This window comes from Mus musculus, chromosome 5 (assembly GCF_000001635.26).
Source record: "Mus musculus strain C57BL/6J chromosome 5, GRCm38.p6 C57BL/6J".
Taxonomy (NCBI): Eukaryota; Metazoa; Chordata; class Mammalia; order Rodentia; family Muridae; genus Mus; species Mus musculus.
Genome location: NC_000071.6, coordinates 114,972,784 through 114,994,800, shown reverse-complemented (window position 1 = coordinate 114,994,800; position 22,017 = coordinate 114,972,784). Strand labels below are relative to the sequence as shown.

The 22,017-nt window shown below is 45.2% G+C and overlaps 1 long non-coding RNA gene across 5 annotated transcripts in view; it reads right to left on the bottom strand.

Annotated features, from left to right (window-relative positions):
• The window catches only part of Hnf1aos1, a 29,184-nt gene that overhangs the window by 3,126 nt on the left and 4,041 nt on the right, over window positions 1-22,017 (bottom strand). The window contains exons 2-5 of one of the 5 annotated variants that reach the window (XR_387597.4): window positions 15,448-15,572; window positions 14,502-14,641; window positions 12,420-12,583; window positions 8,916-9,052 (exon numbers count right to left, since the gene is read on the bottom strand). This is a non-coding gene — a long non-coding RNA (HNF1 homeobox A, opposite strand 1). The remainder of the gene's footprint in view (window positions 1-8,915; window positions 9,053-12,419; window positions 12,584-14,501; window positions 14,642-15,447; window positions 15,573-22,017) is intronic. The other 4 variants (XR_878697.3, XR_878698.3, XR_878699.3 and 1 more) reach the window with 4 other exon arrangements.

Below are 22,017 nucleotides of genomic sequence, written 5' to 3'. Positions count from 1 at the left end.
CACATGGTGGCTCACAACCATCTGTAATGGGATCTGATGCCCTCTTCTGGTGTGTCTGAAGACAATGACATGGGGTTTCATCACAGCAATAGACAAGTAACCAAAGACATTCTGTGACATGCTTTGTATAGACGATGGCTTTGCCCAACTGTAGGTTAATGTAAACACTCCATTCAGAGTGTGTTTAAATCAGGGATGGCTACGCTGTGCTGTTCTGTATGCCTGGGACTTACTTCTGACTTACAGGATCTTCTAGTTAGTGTTGACTTGCAAGGACACAGCCCCATCATTCGAACAACCCCGAAAATATTTACAAGCATACAAACCCATGCGTGGTGGCGCATGCCTTTAATCCCAGCATTCAGGAGGCAGAGGCAGGCGGATTTCTGAGTTCGAGGCCAGCCTGGTCTACAAAGTGACAGCCAGGGCTATACAGAGAAACCCTGTCTCGAAAAAACAAAAAACAAAACAAAAAAAAATTACAAGGTCAAACTCACAGTTTCTATCAGGAACCACAAAATGTCTCACCCCTTGGCTTCTTTACCCATAGAGGATCAAGGACCCGAAGCCAAGGTGACTATGTAAGGGAGAGCATTTTTCTCTATGGCTTTACATCTTCTGAACACCATACTGTGTTCACATATTATCTAGCCAAAGAACACACTGTCTTTAATACATGTAGGGAATAATTTTTACTTCTTTTACCTATTTATTGGACATGAGAAGAATGTGCCACAGTATGTATGCATGGGTAGGGGACAACCTTGCTTCCACCATGTTGGTCCAAGCGACAGGATTCAGGTCACCAGGCTTGGCACCTTTACCCACAGAGCCATCTCGCCAGCCTGGGAATAGGGCTTCGGATGACTTAATAAACAGATGAAGGAGTAAGGAAACTATTAAGAGCAAAATTCCTTGGCTCAATTAGATTCAGTAGCATATATCTGAGCCAAGCCAGACAATGTGGAAAGGATTTGTTACCGGGACAGCTCCCCAAACCAGAACCAGCTCCCCAAACCAGAACCAGCTCCCCAAACCAGAACCAGCTCTTTGGCCCTTCGGCCACAATAGTGTGACGGCATCTGTAGACCAGCAGGAAGGAGGCACAGAAAACAACTTAGCTGGACACGCCCGAGTTAATCAACCAGCAAATTGATTAAGGCTTGCACACCAGCTGGAACAACTTAGCTAGCACACTGGTTACTGGTCTTCTGCAATCAGCCTGAAATCACTTCCCATGAATCAGTTCTCCAGCTCCGGTCTGTTGGGCCCAGGGCAGGTCCCAGATCCAAATCCTAGGCTCATCATGCCTTTGACCTCAAACTTACAGCTAAGGAAGGTCTTGAACTACTGGCCCTCCTGACTCTACCTCCCCAAACTGGGAGCACAGAAACATGCTAGGACACCAGGTTTATGTCATTCAGGCACACTAGGAAAATACTCTTAAAGCTGAACCATATTTTCAGACCACTGCCACAAGATGTATTTAACAAAATGAATGTGACTGGACAAGAATCGCCACAGGCCTGACTTATCCAGAAGGCTTCTTCCCGCTCAATTCTGGCATTCAACCAGCTGCACTGGTACCTGCTCCTCTGAGGTCAGAGAAATAGGAGAAACCCCATCCATCCATCAGCAACCTGCTTGGGAACCAGGATAGGGCACCGCGAAGAGCATGGGACCTGTCAGACTATGTATTTATGGACGCTAAAAAAGCAGGCAGATGCCGGGTGTGGTGGCGCACACCTTTAATCCCAGCACTTGGGAGGCAGAGGTAGGCGAGAATTTCTGAGTTCGAGGCCAGCCTGGTCTACAGAGTGAATTCCAGGACAGCCAGGACTATACAGAGAAACCCTGTCTCGAAAAAACAAAAACAAAAACAAAGAAGGCAGACACTGTGACCCAGAAACTGTACAGCTCTAGGAACTTATCTTAAAAAAACAATGAAGGGTTATGTCTAAAATTTAGCTTGGAAGGACATTCACTGAAGGAAGTTAGTGGGAGAAAGATGGAAACAACCCTGATAATAGAGATGGCTACCTGCTCATTCAACATTAATAAGGACTACTTTCTTTTTTTTTTTGTTTTTCCGAGACAGGGTTTCTCTGTATAGCCCTGGCTGTCCTGGAACTCATTTTGTAGACCAAGCTGGCCTCAAACTCAGAAATCCGCCTGCCTCTGCCTCCCGAGTGCTGGGATTAAAGGGGTGCACCACCACGCCTGGCCTACTGTATACATTCTTTTTAATTAAAAGATATTTGTCTATTTGTTTGTTTGGTTTTGTTTGTTTGTTTATGTATATGTGCACGTATGTGTGCCACAGGGGCTGTGTAGAGGTCAGAGGACACTTTGTTTGTTTGTTTCTTTATCTATGTGTATGCATGCATGCCACAGTGGATGTGTGGAGGTCAGAGGACATCTTTCCAGATTTGGTTTTCTCCTTCCACCATGTTGGTCCAGCTCAGGTCGTCTGGTTTGATGGCAAGCACCTTTCTGCTGAGCCATCTTGCCTGCCCTGTTTACCTTCTTTATGCCGTTTTTTAATTTATGTTTAACAATGCTGGAGAAGAAATCGTGGCCTCGATTATACGGAGTTTGTGCTCTACCACTGGCCTAGTTTCCCAGCTCTATGGTACTCTAGTTTTAGATGGCTTCTCTTTGTAGTCCAGGCTGAGTTTGAACTTGAGATCCTCCCGCTTCTGCTCAGAACTGGTGGGATTACAGCCAAGAGCCAAGGTGCTGGCTTGGAGTTCCCTTGCCGGACTCCCCTCCACCTAGATTTAGACACCAGACTCTTCTGCCCACATCCTCCTCTCTCTACTGCGCCTCCATGCTGACATTCAACCACTGCCTCTTTATGGCTCTCTCCTCCCCAGCAGTAAGCTTTTACAATGGCACCCTCCTCTTGGGATCTGCCCACCGCTCTGTTGCCCGGTGTTCCAGGAGCTGGGGGCGGGGCTGGTTTTGATTAAGAACAACTGGAGGAAGACGTTCCTCAATTCACAGCTTTGGAGGGCTTTGCTCCAAGGCAGGGAGGCTAGGGAAGCCCCGGGTCACCGAAAGGGCTGGAATGAGACCAGCCCTGTGGTGGAATGCTTCTTGCCTGGCACACCAATCACCAGGGCTGACAAACAGAGGATGGCCATCAAAGGGTCCCCAGTAACCAACACCATCCGACTGGGTTCCACTTCCCAAACTTCACAGCCTTCTGATGATCTTGTGATTTGCCTTAGAATTAAATTATTCATTAGACCAGAACCCTCTAGATACAAATCTAACAGTCCCTGAAAAGGCCCTCCCATATATGCAGAAGTGTGCCCTACTAATTGACTAGACTGTTCTCCACTGGATCAAGACTCACCATCACAGGGGTAACGGGTGATTATTTGTGGACTGTCTTCTATGAGTGCCCCTACCCATTTATACATTAAAGTCCTAACCCACAATGTTTGATGGAGATGTGGTTTTCAAGAAAATACTCAAGGTATCTTTTTCTTTCTTTCTTTCTTTTTTTTTTTTTTTTTTTTTTTTTTTTGGTTTTTCGATACAGGGTCTCTCTAGCTGTCCTGGAACTCACTTTATAGACCAGGCTGGCCTCAAACTCAGAAATCTGCCTGCCTCTGCCTCCCGAGTGCTGGGATTAAAGGCATGTGCCACCACGCCCAGCCGGTATCTTTTTCTTTTTTATCTTTTTCTTTCTTCTTTTTCTTCTTTTTGTTTCTTCTTTTACCTCTTTTCGTCTTTTTGTTTCTTCCTTTTCGTCTTTTTCTCCTTTTTCGTCTTATTTTTTCTTTTTCATCTTTTTCTTCTTGTTCTTTTTTCTTTTGTTTTTCTTTTTCCTTTTTCAACCTTTTCATCTTTTTCTTTCTTCTTTTTCATCTTTTTGTTTTCTTCTTTTTCCTCTTTTTGTTTTCTTCTTTTTCCTCTTTTTTGCCTTTTGTGGCTTTTGCAGCTTTTTCATCTTTTCCTTCTTTTTCTTCCTTCTTTCTCTTCCTTTTTGTCTTCTTGTTCTTTTTTCTTTTTCTTTTTCAACTTTTTCATCTTTTTGTTTCATCTTTTTCATCTTTTTGTTTGTTCTTTTTCTTCTTTTTTCTTTTCTTTTTTCTTTTTCCCCTTTTTCTTCTTTTTCTTTTTTTTTTCCTTTTGTGGCTTTTTCTTATTTTTATCTTTTCCTTCTTTTTCTTCCTCTCTTTTGTCTTTTTTTATTACATATTTTTCTCAATTACATTTCCAATGCTATCCCAAAAGTCCCCCATACTCTCCCCCCCACTTCCCTACCCACTCATTCCCATTTTTTTTTTTTTGACCCTGGCATTCCCCTGTACTGGGGCATATACAGTTTGCGTGTCCAATGGGCCTCTCTTTCCAGTGATGGCCGACTAGGCCATCTTTTGATACATATGCAGCTAGAGTCAAGAGCTCCAGGGTACTGGTTAGTTCATAATGTTGTTCCACCTATAGGGTTGCAGATCCCTTTAGCTCCTTGGGTACTTTCTCTAGCTCCTTCATTGGGAGCCCTGTGATCCATCCATTAGCTGACTGTGAGCATCCACTTCTGTGTTTGCTAGGCACCGGCATAGTCTCACAAGAGACAGCTACATCTGGGTCCTTTCGATAAAATCTTGCTAGTGTATGCAATGGTGTCTCTCTTTTGTCTTTTTCTGCCTTCTTTTTTCTCTTTTTCTTTCATCTTTTCTGTCTTTTTCTTTCTTTTTTTGTCTTTTTCTTACTTCTTTTTCATCTTTTTCTTTCATCTTTTTCTTTCATCTTTTTCATCTTTTTCTTTTCTTCTTTTTGTCTTTTGTGGCTTTTTTGTCTTTTTCTTTTGTCTTTCTCTTTCTTTTTTTTCTTGTTTTCTTTTATGTATTGTTCTTTTTTTCTTTTCTTTTTTCTTTTTTGAATTTTTTAATCTTTTTCATCTTTTTCTTTTGTCTTTTTGTTCTTTTTCTTCTTTGTTTTCTTTCTCCTTTTTCATCTTTTTGTCTTTTTTCTTTCTTTTTTCCCTTTCTTCTCTTTCTTTTTCCTCTTTTTCTTTCTTCTATTCCTTTTTTCTTATTTTTCTTTTTTCGTCTATTTTTTCTTTTTCTTTTTCTTCTGTTTCGTCTTTTCTGGCTTCTGAGGCTTTTGCGGTTTTTTCATCCTTTTCTTTTGTCTTTTTCATCTTTTTCTTCTATTTCTTTTTTGTCTTTTTCTTTCTTTTGTCTTTTTCATCTTTTTGTCTTTTTTATTCCTTCTTTTTCCTCTATTTCTTTTTTTCATGTTTCTTCTTTTTCAACTTTTTCTTTTTTTGCCTTTTCTTCTTTTTTGTCTATTTCTTTTTTTCATCTTTTTCATTTTTTCATCTTTTTCTTCCTTTTCATTTTTTTCTTTCTTCTTTTTCTTATTTTTCATCCTTTTCACCTTTTTTGTCTTTGTCTTTTTCTTTTTTCTTCTCTTTTGTCCATTTCATCTTTTTTCCTTTTTTCTTTTGTCTTTTTCATTTTCTTCTTCTTTTTTGTCTTTTCTTTTTTGTCTTGTTCTACTTTTTCATCATTTTCTTTTCTTTCTCCATTTCTCTGTCTTTTTCTCCATCTTTTTCTTCTATTTCGTCTTTTGCGTCTTTTTCTTTTTGCATCTCCTTCTCTCTCTCTTGTCTTTTACTTTCTTCTGTTTCTTTTTTGTTGTCTTCATCTTCTTCTATATCTCTTCCTCCTCTTTTTCTGTCTCCTCCTCTTCCTCCTCCTTCTTTTTTCTTTCAGTTTTTTCAAGATAGTATTTCTCTGCATAGCCCTGACTGTCCTAGAACTCACTCTGTAGACCAGACAGGTTGCTCTGTAGACCAGCCAGGTTGTGAATCCAGAGATCTGCCTGCCTCTGCCTCTGGAGTGCCGAGATAAACGTGGGTACCACCACCGTGGAGCCTCTTCTTTTTCTGTTTTAGGGTATTTTTATTTAATATGTATGAGTGTTCAGCCTGAACGTATGTCTGTGTGTGTGCCTGGTACCCAAGGAGGTCAGAAGAGGGGGTTGGACTCTCTGGAGCTGGCCTTACAGACAGTTGTGAGCCACTACATGGGTTCTGGGAACTGAACCCAGTTTTGTTTTGTTTTGTTTTGTTTTGTTTTGTTTTTTGATTTATTACTATATCTAAGTACACTGTAGCCATCTTCAGATGTACCAGAAGAGGGTGTCAGATCTCATTACAGATGATTGTGAACCACCAGGTGGTTGCTGGGATTTGAACTCAGGACCTTCGGAAGAGCAGTCAGTGCTCTTAACTGCAGAGCCATCTCTCCAGCCCCTGAACCCAGGTCTTATGTAACAGCATCCGATGCAGGAGTGTGGGGCAATGGTCTATGCACAGACAGTCTGGTCTCCAGTTGAGTTGAGGTCTGAACCTCGGTAGAACCCAATGGTGATAATTCACCTACAGGGGACAGAAGGTGTTCCCTCATGTGTCCTGGACCCCTGGCTACTGTCAAAGTTACCGCCCCCACAGCCCCCACAGGAGAAGTTGTGGCTAGCAGTCACATACAAAATGTCCCAATCTTCTGACCTTCAGGCTAAACTCCTCCCAGTTACCTAGCAACAGCAAGATAACAATCCCACTATAAGAGGGGCTGCTTGGCCCCTCCTCCTCTCTTGCTCTCTAACCTCTCACTCTCTCTCACCTCTTACTCTCTAGCCTTTCCTCTCTCTCTTTCCCCCCTTCCTCTTCTTGGCCATGGCTGTTCTCTCTCTCTCTTTGACCTTCTCCTTTCTCCCTGCCTTTCTACCATAAAGCTCTAAAACCATAGACTGTCTCTGTTCATCAAGGCCCGCTGTGCTTGGACGATGGAATAGGCTTTCTTCTTTTGTTTTGTTTTGTTTTTGTTTGTTTGTTTGTTTGTTTTGGTTTTGGTTTTTCGAGACAGGGTTTCTCTGTATAGCCCTGGCTGTCCTGGAGCTCACTTTGTAGACCACGAGCCGTTTTTAACCTCCCGATTTTCTGTGGTCCAGTCAAGAACCGGACTAAAGACTCTTGCCTGCATGGGAACCACCCAGCACCCCTTCTTTCCCCCTGCTCTCTCTTCTCCTATTCTGTTCTCAGCTCCTCTGCCATATTCAGCATGGGATGCCGGAGACTGAGAACCTGGTACGGGAGCTGCCCCTTGTTCACACCCCACCAAGTAAGATCAGTGGCTTCACACAGCCAGATCCCCACCCGGGGCTGAATGGAAACCATCCCGCAGTTCTCCTGCGTCTGCCTGCCCAGAGCACAAGAACTCTGGTGGGACTCGGGCACTCTCTCCCTTCTCCCTTTCCCCAATGTCCACAGTCCAACATAGGAGCTGAGACATATCTCCAGCCCCATGGGCATATACAACTCACAAGCCAAGAGGCCTCATTCCAAGGTTGCTTCACTGTTGCCTTGACCCTGAACTTCACAGAATAAGGAGAAGTAAATCTCTCCATCTATGGCTCTGTGTTCTGGCAGCCCACACAGACGAAGATGTAAGAGAAGCTGCCTCACACACTCGTTCTCTAACGATGAATTGTTCACATGCCTGTCAAATACTTGGGCACATGCCTGGCACATACACAGTGAGCTCCACTCACTATTTATTAATGTTCTCACATATTGAATTCATTTGTGGAATGAATAAACAAATTCATCTTGCAAGTTAAATCTCATACATAATAGCTCTCTTAAAACAGTTTAGCTGGGTTGTGGGAGCAGAGGACCTCAGCTTTGACCCTAGTGTCCTGGAGGCAGAGGATGGTGGATCTGTGAAATAGAGGCCAGCCTGGTCTACATAGTCAAACCCTGTTGCAAGTAAGCAAACAAACAAAAAAACTGTAGCTGGGCCTGTTGGCCTAGAATCCCTGCATTCAGGAGGTAGAGGCAGCAGAAAGAGCTTTGTCGATTTGCCTCCAGCCTGGTTTACTTGGGGAGAACTTGCCTTGAAAATAAACAGATTAGGGCTGGTGAGATGGCTCAGTGGGTAAGAGCACTCTACTGCTCTTCCGAAGGTCCGGAGTTCAAATCCCAGCAACCACATGGTGGCTCACAACCAACCACATGGTGGCTCACAACCATCCGTAACAAGATCTGACTCCCTCTTCTGGAGTGTCTGAAGATAGCTACAATGTACTTACATATAATAAATAAATAAATCTTTAAAGAAAAAAAGAAAAGAAATAGATTAAATAGGAAAAAAAGAGAAGAGAAAGATAAAATGTATCTGTATTACAACCAGGGTAAGTTTACAGGGAGACATTGCTCATGGATTTACAAAACAAACACATCAACTTGCACTGAGCAGGTGGCCAGAGAGTATGTGAATTTCTAGCTTTTTTTTTTTTTTAAGATTTATTTATCTTTTTTTTTTTTTTTTTTTTTTTTGAGTCCTGTGTAGTCCTGGCTGTGCTGTCCTGGAACTCACGCTGTAGACCAGGCTGGTCTCGAACTCAGAAATCTGCCTGCCTCTGCCTCCTAGGTGCTGGGATTAAAGGCGTGTGCCACCACGCCTGACTGATTTATTTATTTATATGAGTACACTGTAGCTGTCTTCAGACACACCAGAAGAGGACATTAGATCCCATTACAGATGGTTATGAGCTGGGATTTGAACTCAGGACCTTCAGAAGAGCAGTCAGTGCTCTTAACCCCGAAGCCATCTCTCCAGTCCCTAATCTCTAGCTCTTTTGTTTCTAGAATGTTGCTTAGAGGCTCCTGGAATCCCTCTCCTTATTCCAAGCGAACAAGTGTAGTTCCAGTAATGGGGGGTAGGGAAGGGCCGGTCAGATCCCGTGAGCTTGCAGGCTGGCCAACCTGAGCAGTTGTTGATTTTTCAGGTCCCAGTGAAATACCCTGTGTCCATAAAACCAGTGGGGGGGGGGGGGCTTGAGGAGACGATAGCTCCGGGGATAAAGGACTTTCTATGAAATCTTACCTCTGATCCCCAAGACTCTTGTAAAATGCTGTTGTGTTGGCTCATTCCTGGGTAGCAGAGATAGAAGGACCTTAAATGCTGTCAGACCATTCAGTCTAGCTGAAAGGATGATTGCCAGGTTCAGCTGGAGACCCTGTCTGGAAAAGTAAGTTGGAGAGGGATAGAGGAAGACACCCAGACATCAAAGTCTGACCTCCATGTGTGCTACTTGGAGGAGTGTATCCACACACATGATGCTCCACACACGCTAAGACACCTTGGATGGCTCCTGAGGAATGATGCCTGAGGCTGTCAGCAGACCTCCACACACATGTTCATACACATGCTTGTGTACGCACGCGCGCGCGCGCACGCGCACACACACACACACACACACACACACACACACACACGTCACTGTGGTTCCAGCATCCAGCAGGAAGATTTCTACAGACCCTGTCTCAAAAGAACTCCAAACCAATTAAACCAAAACCAAACCAAACCAGATCAAAGCCAAGCCATCATTGGCTCCCAGAGTGACCTTTGGGAAGGAGAGATAAAGAAAGCCTATTTGGGGCTGTAGAGATGGCTCAGAGGTTAAAGAGTACTTACTGCTCTTTCAGAAGTCCAGAGTTCAATCAATTCCCAGCAACCACATGGTGGCTTATAACAATCAGGTAATGAGATCTGGTGCCCTTTTGGTCTGCAGGCATACATGCAGGCAGAATGTCATGTACATAATTTTTTCTCTCTCTTTCTTCCTTCCTTTTCTTTTTTTTTTTTTTTTAAGCCTATTTGATCCAGGTGTGTCTGGATGGGAAGATATGCTGATCATGTGAGAGAGAAACTTGGGTGTTAACGCTGGGAGTGGAGGTGCACGCCTTTCATCCCATCCCCTGGGAGGCAGAAGCAAGTGGGTTTCTGTGAGTTCAAAGCTAGCCTGGTCTACAGAGTGAGTTTGAGGCCAGCCATGCTACAGGTCGGGGTCTTAGATTCTCTAGCCTTGAGCCTCGGTGTTGTCACCTGAAAAAAAATGAACCAGCCTTTATCGAGCCCACAGAGAACTGGGAGCACCAAAGAAAAGCATTTTGCAAACGTAGCCGCTGTAATCACCCAAACTGAGGGAGGAGCTTGCTAACGTGTAGTTATGGGATGCTGATGTGGCCCTGGAGACCTGCTGGGCCCCAGCCCACTGCTGCGCTTTGGTTAGGATGTGACATTTACACGCATTTTGACTGCTGACGGCTCTGGCATTACTGAGCGTCACAGCCTATCAGACGATGGACCGTATCTGGAAGAGCAGCCTTAATTACCCCAGCCGGGCTATTTATTGCGCCAGATATCAAGCTTTATGCGTAATATATGCAAGCCAAATATAACCAAGGCTTCTCATTGCTTCATCTCTATGTGGTGACTTACTTGGCAGGAAAAAAAAATGTAATTGAAAGTAATTAAAAATTTTTCCCAGTCTCTCAGAAAATGCCTGATGAGGAGGGCTTTTTGGTTTTTTTCTTCTCTATGGGATGAGGATGAAACCAAGAGCCTGGTGTAAACTTAGCTAGTGCTCTTCCGCTGAGCGGAGCCCTCCTCGCCATGAACGAGTACAGTTTTGCTTGTTTGTTTGTTTGTTTTTGTTTTTGTTTTTTGAGACAGGGTTTCTCTGTATAGCCCTGGCTGTCCTGGAACTCACTTTGTAGACCAGGCTGGCCTCGAACTCAGAAATTCGCCTGCCTCTGCCTCCTAAGTGCTGGGATTAAAGGCGTGCGCCATCTCTCTCTCTCTCTCTCTCTCTCTCTCTCTCTCTCTCTCTCTCTCTCTCTCTTTTTTAAGGGAGCTAATTATAGCCAGGAGTGTAGCTCATGCTTGTCCACAGGAGTCTGAGGCAGGAGTATTGCCTTGAGCTTGAGGCAGGCCATGTGGAGCAATGTTGGGAACTGAGAGATCCTGTCTCAAGGGAAGGAAAGATAAAATGAAGAAGGGTCCGGGACTGTAGCTCACTAGGTGAAGTGTTATCCTGGCATGGCACATGAGCGCGCCCGGGTTCAATCTCATGTTCCAAAGAGAACTGGGCACAGAGGCACATACCTGTGATACTAGACACCTACACAGAAGGCTCAGAAACTCAAAGCCGTCTTCAGCCTGAGCCACAGGAGACCTTCGTCTCAAAATCAAACAGAAACAAAGAAATGCAGACGGCTCAGAGCACTGGCTGCTCTTGCAGAGGACCCAGGTTCCATTCCTAGCACCCACAGTTGTTGGTAACCTTAGTTCCAAGGGATCCAGTGCCCTCCTCTGGCCCTGGAGGGCCCTGCACACATGTGGTACCTGGGCATACATGTAGGCAAGTCACTCAGATAGAGAGAATAAAAACTATTTTTAAAAAATGAAAAAAATCGGGCTGGAGAGATGGCTCAGCAGTTAAGAGCACTGACTGCTCTTCCAGAGGTCCTGAGTTCAAATCCCAGCAACCACGTGGTGGCTCACAACCATCTTTAATGAGATCTGATGCCATCTTCTTGGTGTGTCTGAAGACAGGGACAATGTACTCACATACATAAAATAAATAAAACTCATGTACATAAAATGAATAAATCTTTTTTTTTTAAAAGAATTTCTGTGGTATGATAATAATAAAACACAAAACTGGTTTTCACTTTTTTTTTTTTTAATTCTGTTTACCATTATTTAGTGGCACGTAGGTGTGGGGGAGGGGCTCACACATATACAGTTGGTTTCTCCCTCCACCACGTGGGTCCTAGGGATTAAACTCAGGTCACCAGGCTTAGCAGCAAGCGCCTTTATCCCTTTATCTGAGCCATCCTGCCGGCCTAATTTTTAGTTTCTGTTAACTTTTCTTGAAGAAATGATCTCTGCTGCAGCTGGACTCCTCTTGGCTGGGTTCCTTGGGGAGAGGTTGGCTCTCCTCACGTGATGTAAGGATAAAACCCAGCCCTCATACACAGCTAGGCGGCCTTTGCCTCTCGGAACTCATTTCCTTATTACTCAAAACGGAATTTCATCATACCTGCAGTCACAAGGGGGTATGGCAGCTTACACCTGTCACTTTAGCGCCTGGGACAGCCTGGGCTACATACTGAGAGTTTGTCTCAAACAAAACAAAAACAAACAAACCAGGGGCTGGCAAGGCAGCTCAGTGGGTATAAAGGCGCTTGCTGTCAAGCATGAAGACCTGCGTTCAATCCCCAGGACCTATCTGGTGGCCCGTGAGAACCTTTTTCCACAGGCTGTGGTCCTGTTCCCATATGCACGCCCCCCCCCACCCACCCCCCACCCTGCTGCACTAAATACAGTTTGTTTGGTTTTTTTGTTTGTTTGTATGTTTGTTTTCTAGACAGGGTTTCTCTGTGTAACTTTGGCTGTCGTGTAACTCCTTCTGTAGACCAGGCTTGGCCTCAAACTCAAAGAGATGCCCCTGCCTCTGCCTCCAATCACCACTCTGCCTAAGTAATTTTTTTTTTTTTTTTGTTAAAACGAAAATGAAAACCAACAAAAGAAGCCATAGACCTTTGAAAGGTGGAAGTTTCCCACGGAGAAACACATCCGGAAACCCTCGAGGGCTTTTGGAAACTGCAGGGCCACCTCCAGGGCTTCTGATCTGGCGGCTGGAGCTGAGCCTGGAGGATTTGCTCGGTTAACAAGTTCAGGGAGGTGGCGCTGAAGCAACTCCACTCGGAGGAAAAAAAAAAAAAAAACTTGTCAATCATCCTCTGATTGGTTCCGAGTTAGGTCTGTGAGGGCGGTACAGGTACGGGCTCTTTGGAGTGGCGTCTAGGAGAGGAGGTAGCCTGTGACCCTGAGTGGAGCTGACTCTCTGGGTGAAGCTGGCCCCGGGGGTCGGGGGTCGCATCCTCTGGCTCACTTGATGCGCTGGTTTGAATCCATGGTCCCCAGTTGGTGGCTACTTGGGAGGATTAGGTGGTGTGGCCTTCCTGGAGGAAGTGTGGCCCTGGGGGCTGCCTTTGAGGTTTCTAATGGCTATTACCAGTTAGCATTCTTCATCCTGTTTTAGGTTCAAAATGTGAACTCTGGGCTGCTGCTGGCCCTGCCTGCTGCCTGCCACCTCCACTGCACCGTCATCGACTCTGGAACCTCAAGCCCCAAATCGACTGTTTTTTGGTTTTTGTTTTTGAGACAGGGTTTCTCTGTATAGCCCTGGCTGTCCTGGAACTCATTTTGTAGACCAGGCTGGCCTCGAACTCAGAAATCTGCCTGCCTCTGCCTCCCAAGTGCTGGGATTAAAGGTGTGTGCCACTACTGCCTGGCACCTGAGGAAACTCTTACTGAGTTCAAGATCTTCTGACGGAGATGCCAGAGAGTGAGGTGGTAAGTCAAAGCTATGGGGAGGCTGAGGCAGGGGGATTTCGAGGGCCTCACAGTGAAACCTTACAAGGAAGAGGAGGAAGAAAAAGAGGAGGAGGAGGAGGAAATAAGAAAAAAGAAAAGAAAAAGCCAATTAATTTATTATAGGGGACAGCATTGTGAATTCTTTTGGTTTAGAAACAGGGTCTCATGCATCCCAGGCGTCAGGATGACCCTCAGTAAATGCTGATGTTCCTCCCCCCACCTCCTGAATGCCGGGTTTATAGGCCCTGCCCAGTGTATAGCCCTATGGAGGTTGGACCCTGGGCTCTGCACATTCCAGGCAGGCCATGGACTACATACATCCTCAGCCTGACAATGGAGAATTCTGATTCAGATTAAAAACCTCTCACTATTCAGACCTTGAACTGTTTTTCAGTTGTTTCAAGAGCTTCCCCGCTTCCTTTGTTTTACTCCCCCCCCCCTTTTGAGCCAAAGTCTTGTTTATATAGCCCTTGTTTATATAGGCTGCCTTGCTCCAACTTGAGCTTCCAACTTGCAATCCTCCTGCCTCAGCTTTCTGAGTAGCTGAAATTATAGGAATCCACCATTGTACCTGGCTTAATATATAAAAAATAATATTTACATTATATATGCATATAATATAAAATATATAATTTATAGTAATATAGTAGAATATAATATATGCAAATGAGTGAGCTCAGACCCTTGGCAGGCAGGTGGAAGCCCCACAGGTCTCCTGGGATCTAGAGCCTGTCTACCCACAAAGATAGTAGGGTAAAAGGGTAGTGGAAACATTGTGTGGGACCCCCCCAGTGCCATTTCTGAAAGAAATTAGGCCGGATTTGGAATACCACCCTGACCTTGGGTTTTCTCTTACACACAGCTAGGCGCAATACCTGATGATACTAAATTACTGTAGCTTTCTGAGCTGACTTGGGCTGCACTCGCAGGCCCCTTGTCTGCTCCTGGAGGAGCAGACAAGCTCTCTCAGAACTTTTTTTTTTTGAGGGGTGGGGGAGAGGGAGGTAAGGACATTAAGCCCCTCCCCTCGCTGGCTCTACCCCTTTCAGGTCTACAAGAGGAATTAGGATTTAATAAACAGCTGTGGAGAGGCGGGCACAAACATCCGGCCTGGGAAGGGGAGGGCGACTCAGCCCGGGATGGGTCAAGTCCCTGAAGCACGGAGAAGCTTTGTCAGAGTAAGGGACCATACATAGGCTCAACCCTGGTGGCGAGTGGGGGAGGAGGCTTATCCGCCGGTACCTGTGTCCCAGCTCCTGTAGGCACTGGATGGAGCTGGGAGGTTTCCTACAGTGGGCAGTCTGATGCCAGGCTTCCACGCGGTACCGCTCTGGAAGTTTCTGCCTTCTTCTAGGTAAGATTCAGGATTGCAAGTGGTAATTCTGCAATAATTTCCATGTATTAGACACACCGTCCTTCCCGGACAGATAAGGAAACAGGCTCAGGGGAGCCACGGGATCTGCAAAGCCTGATATTGTCTGCCCAGTTCGGGGCTCTTCCAGCCAATGGTGCCTTCAACAGGTCCCTGAGCCCTAGTTCAGTGTGTGTTTATGCGCATGCGTGCGTCCGTGTGTTCCAGGCTCAGGAAAAGGCCAGAGGTTGGTGGAGGGTGTCTTCTATCATGCTCTCCACTAGTTTCTGAGACAGGGTCCCTTACTGACCCTGGAGCTCACTCTTTCTAATAGATTGCTGGCCAGTGAGCCCGGAGATCCTTCCGGTCTCCGCCTGCTCTGTGGTTACAGATACGCAAAGCCACACCCAGGTGTCCTCATGAGTGCCAGGGATCCCAGCTCGGGCCCTCACGCTTGCATAGCAATCCCTTTATCCAGCGAGTGTTGCCAGCCCTCGTTTCACTGTTTGGCCAACTTTGATTGGCATCTCAGTATCATAGATGTCCCCGAGCTCTTGGCTTGTGAGAACCAGATTGTCTCCTAACAGCACCTGCGGAGCAGGGAAAGCAGGTGAGATCCTGGCAAGGCTGCCTGAAGTGTTTTGCTCAGACAAGAGATTCTCTGCCATTTGGACGGAGCGGGGAGTCTCAACCAGGAATAAAGTGGGTGGATCTGAACAAAATTTCCCCTGACTGGAGAATTCTTAGGCAGGAATGGCAGGAAGCTGTGGCGCGTGGAGGTCGAGCGCCCTCTACTGCTAAAGAAGAAGATTGCATCCACGCGGAAGGACACCGAACCTGCTCAGCCCACGCTGTTTTTCCTGCTCCGAGTTTGTCTGCGTCCAGGTCAGAGCTGCATACAGTTGTCCCGCTCTCCCTGCGTTCACGTCTCATTGGATTGAATACACACCTTCGAGAAAAATCTGAGAAAGAAGGTGGTGGAAGGAGATAGCTGGATTTCGCAAGTTGTCCTTTGCCCTCCACACGTTCACCCCACAATATACAATTAATAGGAAATGTTTTTCAGGGCTGGTGAGATGGCTCGGTGGGTAAGCACTGACTGCCTTTCCAAAGGTCCTCATCCCAGCAACCACATGGTGGCTCACAACCATCCGTAATGAGCTTTGACGCCCTCTTCTGGTGCCTTTGAAGACAGCTATAGTGTTCTTACATATAATAAATAAATCTTTGGGGCAGAGCAAGCAGAGGTCCTGAGTTCAATTTCCAGCAACCACATGGTGGCTCACAACCATCTGTACAGCTACAGTGTATTCATATACATAAAATAAATCTTAAAAAAAGAAAGAGAGAAAGAAAGGAATGTTTTTCAAGGGCCAGGCACACCTCAGTTCTCTTTCCTGTTGGATGTGTTCGTTCCTGGATCTGCACCCGGTTGTGAGAGCGGGTGAGAACCCTGCTGCAGAGATGCGCTCAGAACTCGGGCTCAGAAAATTGTGCGTGGATGAGCGCCAGGAACGAGCTTTGGGCACAGATCCAAAGGAGCAGTGAGTTAAAGGCAAGGCAACTCTGGGATGGCTGACCCAGCATCCCTCTTGCTTGGTCACAAAAAATAATTTAAGAAATATGTCGCCAGGCAGTGGTGGCGCAGGCCTCTAATCCCAGCGTTTGGGATTAAACCTGCACAGCTGTTTTTTTTAACATTTACTATGTCTGTGGAGACCCTGGAAAGGTGAAGTTCCCGAACCATGGATCCTAGAAGGATCTTAGAGAGATCTAGCCGGTAACACAGACACACCTGTCTGGATGCCTTGCAAAAAACAACAAAACAAAATAACAACAAGAAAACAAACAAACAAACCAAAAAACCACAGTCGTGCCCTGCCCCCCTTCAGTCTGGTCAAGGAAGCAACTTTTATTCCTTATTTACACGCTATAACTTCCTCCTGAGACCAGCTTTATGGCCCTTTTGATACAGAGTGAACTGGCAAACTGCATGCAAATATGGTCACAGAGCTGGAAATGAAGGTGGTAGATTCTAATCTAATGCCAGGATCAGAGCTGCTGTGTCCAGTCTATGGGCACAATGGTACTTAGCTAGGACATCCTTACAGGTGTTAAGGAAAACAAGACAAGACAAACAAAGCAGGCCGTGTCTCTGCTCCCAGCACTCAGATGCAGAGGCAGGACGTCCTGGTCTACAGAGTGAGTTCCAGGCCAGCCAGATAGCTAGACCCTAACCCTAACCTGTCCTAACACAACAAAATAAAATGCATAAAATAGGGCTGCAGAAGTGGTCACCCAATAGTTTTTATCTAGTTTGTACAAAGCCCTTAGAGACTATATAAATATTCCCGGCACACAGTGAGGGGGGGGGCGGGGTGAGGAGCACAATGTTATCCTTGATACACAGTGTTATCCTTGATACATATCCTGGGCTACATCAGGCTACCTTGTCTCAAAGAGTAGGGGGAGGGAGAATAACTGAAGCTTTTTTTTTCTTTCTTTCAATTGTATTTTCGTACAGTAATTGTTAGGTGTTAAGCCTCTTGGGTTTTTTTGTTTGTTTGTTTGTTTGTTTGGTTTTTGTTTTTTTTTTTTGCTTATAAGGGTTTAAAAACCCCAAGATGTATATACATGTGGCAGTGCACACCTTTAATCCCAGCACTCGGGAGTCAGAAGCAGGAAGATTTCTGAATTGGAGGCCAGCCTGATCTACAGAGTGAGTTCCAGGACAGCCAGGGCTATACAGAGAAACTCTCTCTCAAAACAAAACAAAACAAAACAAAAACCAAAATTAGCACACTGAGCGCCAATATGAATAGTGATTATATATCAAGTGAAAAAAATGAGAACGTTGGTGCTACAGATACAGCATAGTGGTTAAGCCCTCTTCTTTTAAATTAATTAATTTATTTATATGAGTACACTGCAGCTGTACAGATGGTTGTGAGCCACCATGTGGTTGCTGGGGCTTGAACTCAGGACCTTCAGAAGAAGAGTCAGTGCTCTTAACCACTGAGCTATCTCTCCAGCCTGGTTAAGCCTTCCTACCAAAGACCTGAGTTCAATTACCAGCACATAAGTCAGGTGGTTCACACTTGGCTATAACACCAGCTTCAAGGGACCAGACCCTTGAAAACAGCAACAGGGGGCTTACCTTAGGCCCAAGGCCAGTCTCATTATGGTGAGTTCCAGACCAGATAGGAGTATATAGTGAGACCCTGTGTGGTGGTTTGAACAAGACACATCCCTCTTAGGCTTTGGAACACTTGGCCCCCTATTGGTGACATCATTTGGGGGAGGTTTGGGTGGTACAGTCTTGCTGCAGGTCAGACTTTGAGATTAAAAAAAGCCACCACCACTCACTGCCCGAGGTTGAGCCCTTAGGCTCCTGCTCCAGCCACTAGGCAGCTGCCAAAGCATGAAGCCACAAAAGAAAAGCATACAGTCTCCTCCCTGGTAATAGCATGGATCAAGAAACAATGCCAGACCCTGGGAAGAGGGCACCAGGCTCTCAAAGGCAGCTGCCCACCCTAGACCCCAGCTCTGAAGGACTCTGATCCTCACTGAACACCCCAACCCCCGCCCCGTGCCTCTCTTTTTCTCCTCTGCAGAATGGAGCTATAACAGAACTCAGAAGTGTTATGAAAACCCAGTGCATGACAGAAGCTCTAGAGGCTGGAAAATCCAGGAGGGCCAGGAAAGCCCAGCAGCTAGCCACGACGCCTTCTCACTGAGCCGTGGAGGAAGGCAGCAGGGCAGGAGAGGGCCATGCTCCATTTCCCAGCAACTTCACTCCGGATAGTCCGCCCCGGAAATGAAGACATGAAGCTCTCAATGAGGCTGCAGACCAGAGGCACTGCTGCACTGGTGTGTGTGGTTTTCCAAACTATGAAGAAAATATTCAAATCACAGAGTAGATTGGACTTCACTACCACACACAACACACACACAAATACACACTCACACCTTACATGCACACAGCACACACACACCGTATACACATAAGCATACCCCGTATACACCACATACACATAAGCACACTCCACAATGCACACACACAATTTATATATAGTATGTACACACACACACACACACACACACACATAGACGCGCTATACATACCCCACATCTGCACAGAACACACCATAAAAAAAAACCCACACAAAACATGGTTAGTTGTAATGAGATTGATTTAATAAATATTTATTGAGCATCTTACATTTAGGTGTTCTATAGCATATTCCCAGGCTCTGACTACATCAGTGAATGAATCAGAGAAGAGCCTACCCTCCTGTGGCTCACATTCCAGAAAACGAGCAGCCAGTTAGCATTGCCTGGTTAGTTATTCTACTTGTCCCTGTGATTGACACCTGTCAGAGCAGACCCTAGGGAGAGAAGGGTTTATTTTGGTTCATCGTTGGGGGTGGGGGTTACCCATCACAGTGAAGAAGGCAGGGACATGAGGCAGCGGTCACATCGTAGAAAACAGAACCAAAATTAAACAGTGAGAAAGGAATGAGAAAAGATTTTTTTTTGTCTTTATTGACTTTACTGTCTGTTTGGAGACAAGGTCCCACCTCTAGCCCAAGCTAGCCTCAAGTTAACTATGTGGCTGAAATTTGCCTTAAACTCCTGATCCTCCTCCTTCCATCTGATTACAAAGTTTTTAAATTAAAATAATGTCCGGCATGGTGGCACATGCCTATGATACTATCAACTGAGAGTCTGAGGCAGGAGTCTGAATTTGAGACCAACCTCAAGTACTTAGTGAAATCTTGTCATTGAAAACAAAAACTTGCCGGGCAGTGGTGTCGCACGCCTTTAATCCCAGTGCTTGGGAGGCAGAGGTAGGCAGATTTCTGAGTTCGAGGCCAGCCTGGTCTACAAAGTGAGTTGCAGGACAGCCAGGGCTATACAGAGAAACCCTGTCTCAAAAAAACAAAAACAAAAACAAACAAAAACAGATGGCTCAGTGGTTAAAAGCACTGACTGCTCTTCCAATGCTCCTGAGTTCAATTCCCAGCAACCACATGGTGGCTCACAACCATCTGTAATGGGATCTGACACCCTCTTCTGGTGTGTCTGAAGATAGCTACAGTGTACTTATATATAAAATAAATAAACCTTTAAAAAAATTAGTTACACTAGAGATCTATCTCAAACAAATAAATAACAGTGACTCCTATGTTTAATCCCAGCTCTCCAGAAGTAGAGGCAGACAGATCTCTGTGAGTTTAGGGCCAGTCAGGTCTACATAGCAAGTTCCAGGACAGCCAGAGTTCATAGTGAGACCCTGACTCAAAACCAAACCAAACCAAACAGTAAGTGGGGTCTGTGGTGAAGGCGTTCACCACTCGGCAAGTCTGACAAACTCAGCTCGATCCCTGGAACCTGAGTTTGGACCCAGAGGCTAGGGGAAGTGGAAAGAAAGCATTGCCAAATTGTCCCCTGACTCCATATTTGCACCCATGCTTAAACTTACTTACATACATAATTCATACATACATACATACATGCATACATGCATACATACAGGCTGGAGAGATGACTCAGCACTTAAAAGTACTGACTGCTCTTCCAGAGGTCCTGAGTTCAAATCCCAGCAACCACATGGTGGCTCACAACCATCTGTAATGGGATCTGATGCCTTCTTCTAGTGTGTCTGAAGACAGCTACAGTGTACTCACAGACATTAAATAGATGGATAGATAGATAGATAGATAGATAGATAGATAGATAGATAGATAGATAGAATACATACATAAATACATAAATAAAAAACAAATAAAAACAGAAAACAAATGAATGTCTTGCGTAAACTTCTATTCTTGTGTAAGACAGGAAGCACCTAGAGGAAGAAAGGGTTTATTTCAGCTTACAACTCTCAGATCACATAGTCCATCACTGAGGGAAGTCAGGGCGGGAGCCTGGAGGCAGGAGCTGATGCAGAGGCCGTGGAGGGGCGGCTCACTGGCTTGCTCCTCCTGTCTTGCTCAACCTGCTTTGTTACACCATCTAAGCCTGCCTGCCCATGGGCACACCATCCCAAGTAAGCTGTGCCCTTCCACACTAACCAGCAGTCAAGGCTCACACACAGGCCAGTCTAGGGGGGACATTTTCTCGACTGACCTTCTTGTCTAATGACTCTAGCTTGTGTCAAGTTGACATCAAACTAGCCAGCCCAATGAATTAAACAATAATATAATTTAAAATTAATTATAATTAAGTGTAATATAATATTATAACTATAATAATGCAATAATATGTATATATAATTATATATAATAATTATAATAAAATTTCATTTTAGTGAAATACCATGCAAATTGCTTTAAATTGTAACTTAGTTATTTTTTTTCTAATTTATTTCTTTTCATCTTAAGTGAGTTAGTGTTTTGCTTGCGTGTGTATGACTGAATGAGGGCGTTGAATTCCCTGGAACAGGAGTTACAAAGAGTTGCGAGCCACCATGTAGCTGAGGAATTGAACCTGGGTCGGTCCTCTGATAGAGCAGCCAGTGCTCTTAACTGCTAAGCCATCTCTCCAGCCCTGACTTCGTTATTTTTTTAAATGTGTGTGCTGGGGACAGAATTTATGTGTGCCAGGGACGTGCTCTACTAGTGAGCTATGTCTCTAGCCCCTTTAACGTTTCATCTTATTTCTATCTTAAAATTTAACACCGTTTGTCAAAAATAACACCCTTTCACACAAGACATTTCAAAATTTCTTGATAGCCACATGTGGTTGGTGGCACGATTGTTGGTAGCCACATATGGCCTTTGCTGAGAACGAGCACCTTACATGGAAAGGGACTTGTGGGGGAAGGGGGCGTGGTCGCCTGTCACATGCTTGGCTCTCTCACTGCATTCTTGCCCGCTGCTGGCCTGGAGGTTGTGGTCTCCTCCTTTGCCTCCCCCCCACTGCAAAACTTGACCCTGGCTCCAAAGAACCTTGAAGATTCTGGAAACTGCCGAGATTAGGGGCAGCTCTCTCCACCAGGTAAAGGACATGGGGGAAGATAAGGGCCAAGCTCCCTGGGGCCCCGCCAGGATGAGGGAAGGATGGACCTGTTCCTAATGGAAATGTGACACTTTACTTACAGTGGTTTTTTTTTGTTTTGTTTTGTTTTGTTTTTAATTTTTTTGGTTTTCCAAGACAGGGTTTCTCTGTATAGACCTGGCTGTCCTAGAACTCACTTTGTAGACCAGGCTGGCCTCCAACTCAGAAATCTGCCTGCCTCTGCATCCGGAGTGCTGGGATTAAAGGCGTGTGCCACCACGCCTGGCCAGTGTTTTTAATGAGCAATTAATTTATAATATGTAGCTCAGGCTGGCCCAGAACTCCTTGTCCATGTGATATATTTCTTTTGGTATTTTGTTTATTTGTTTTTGTTTTTGTTTCTCT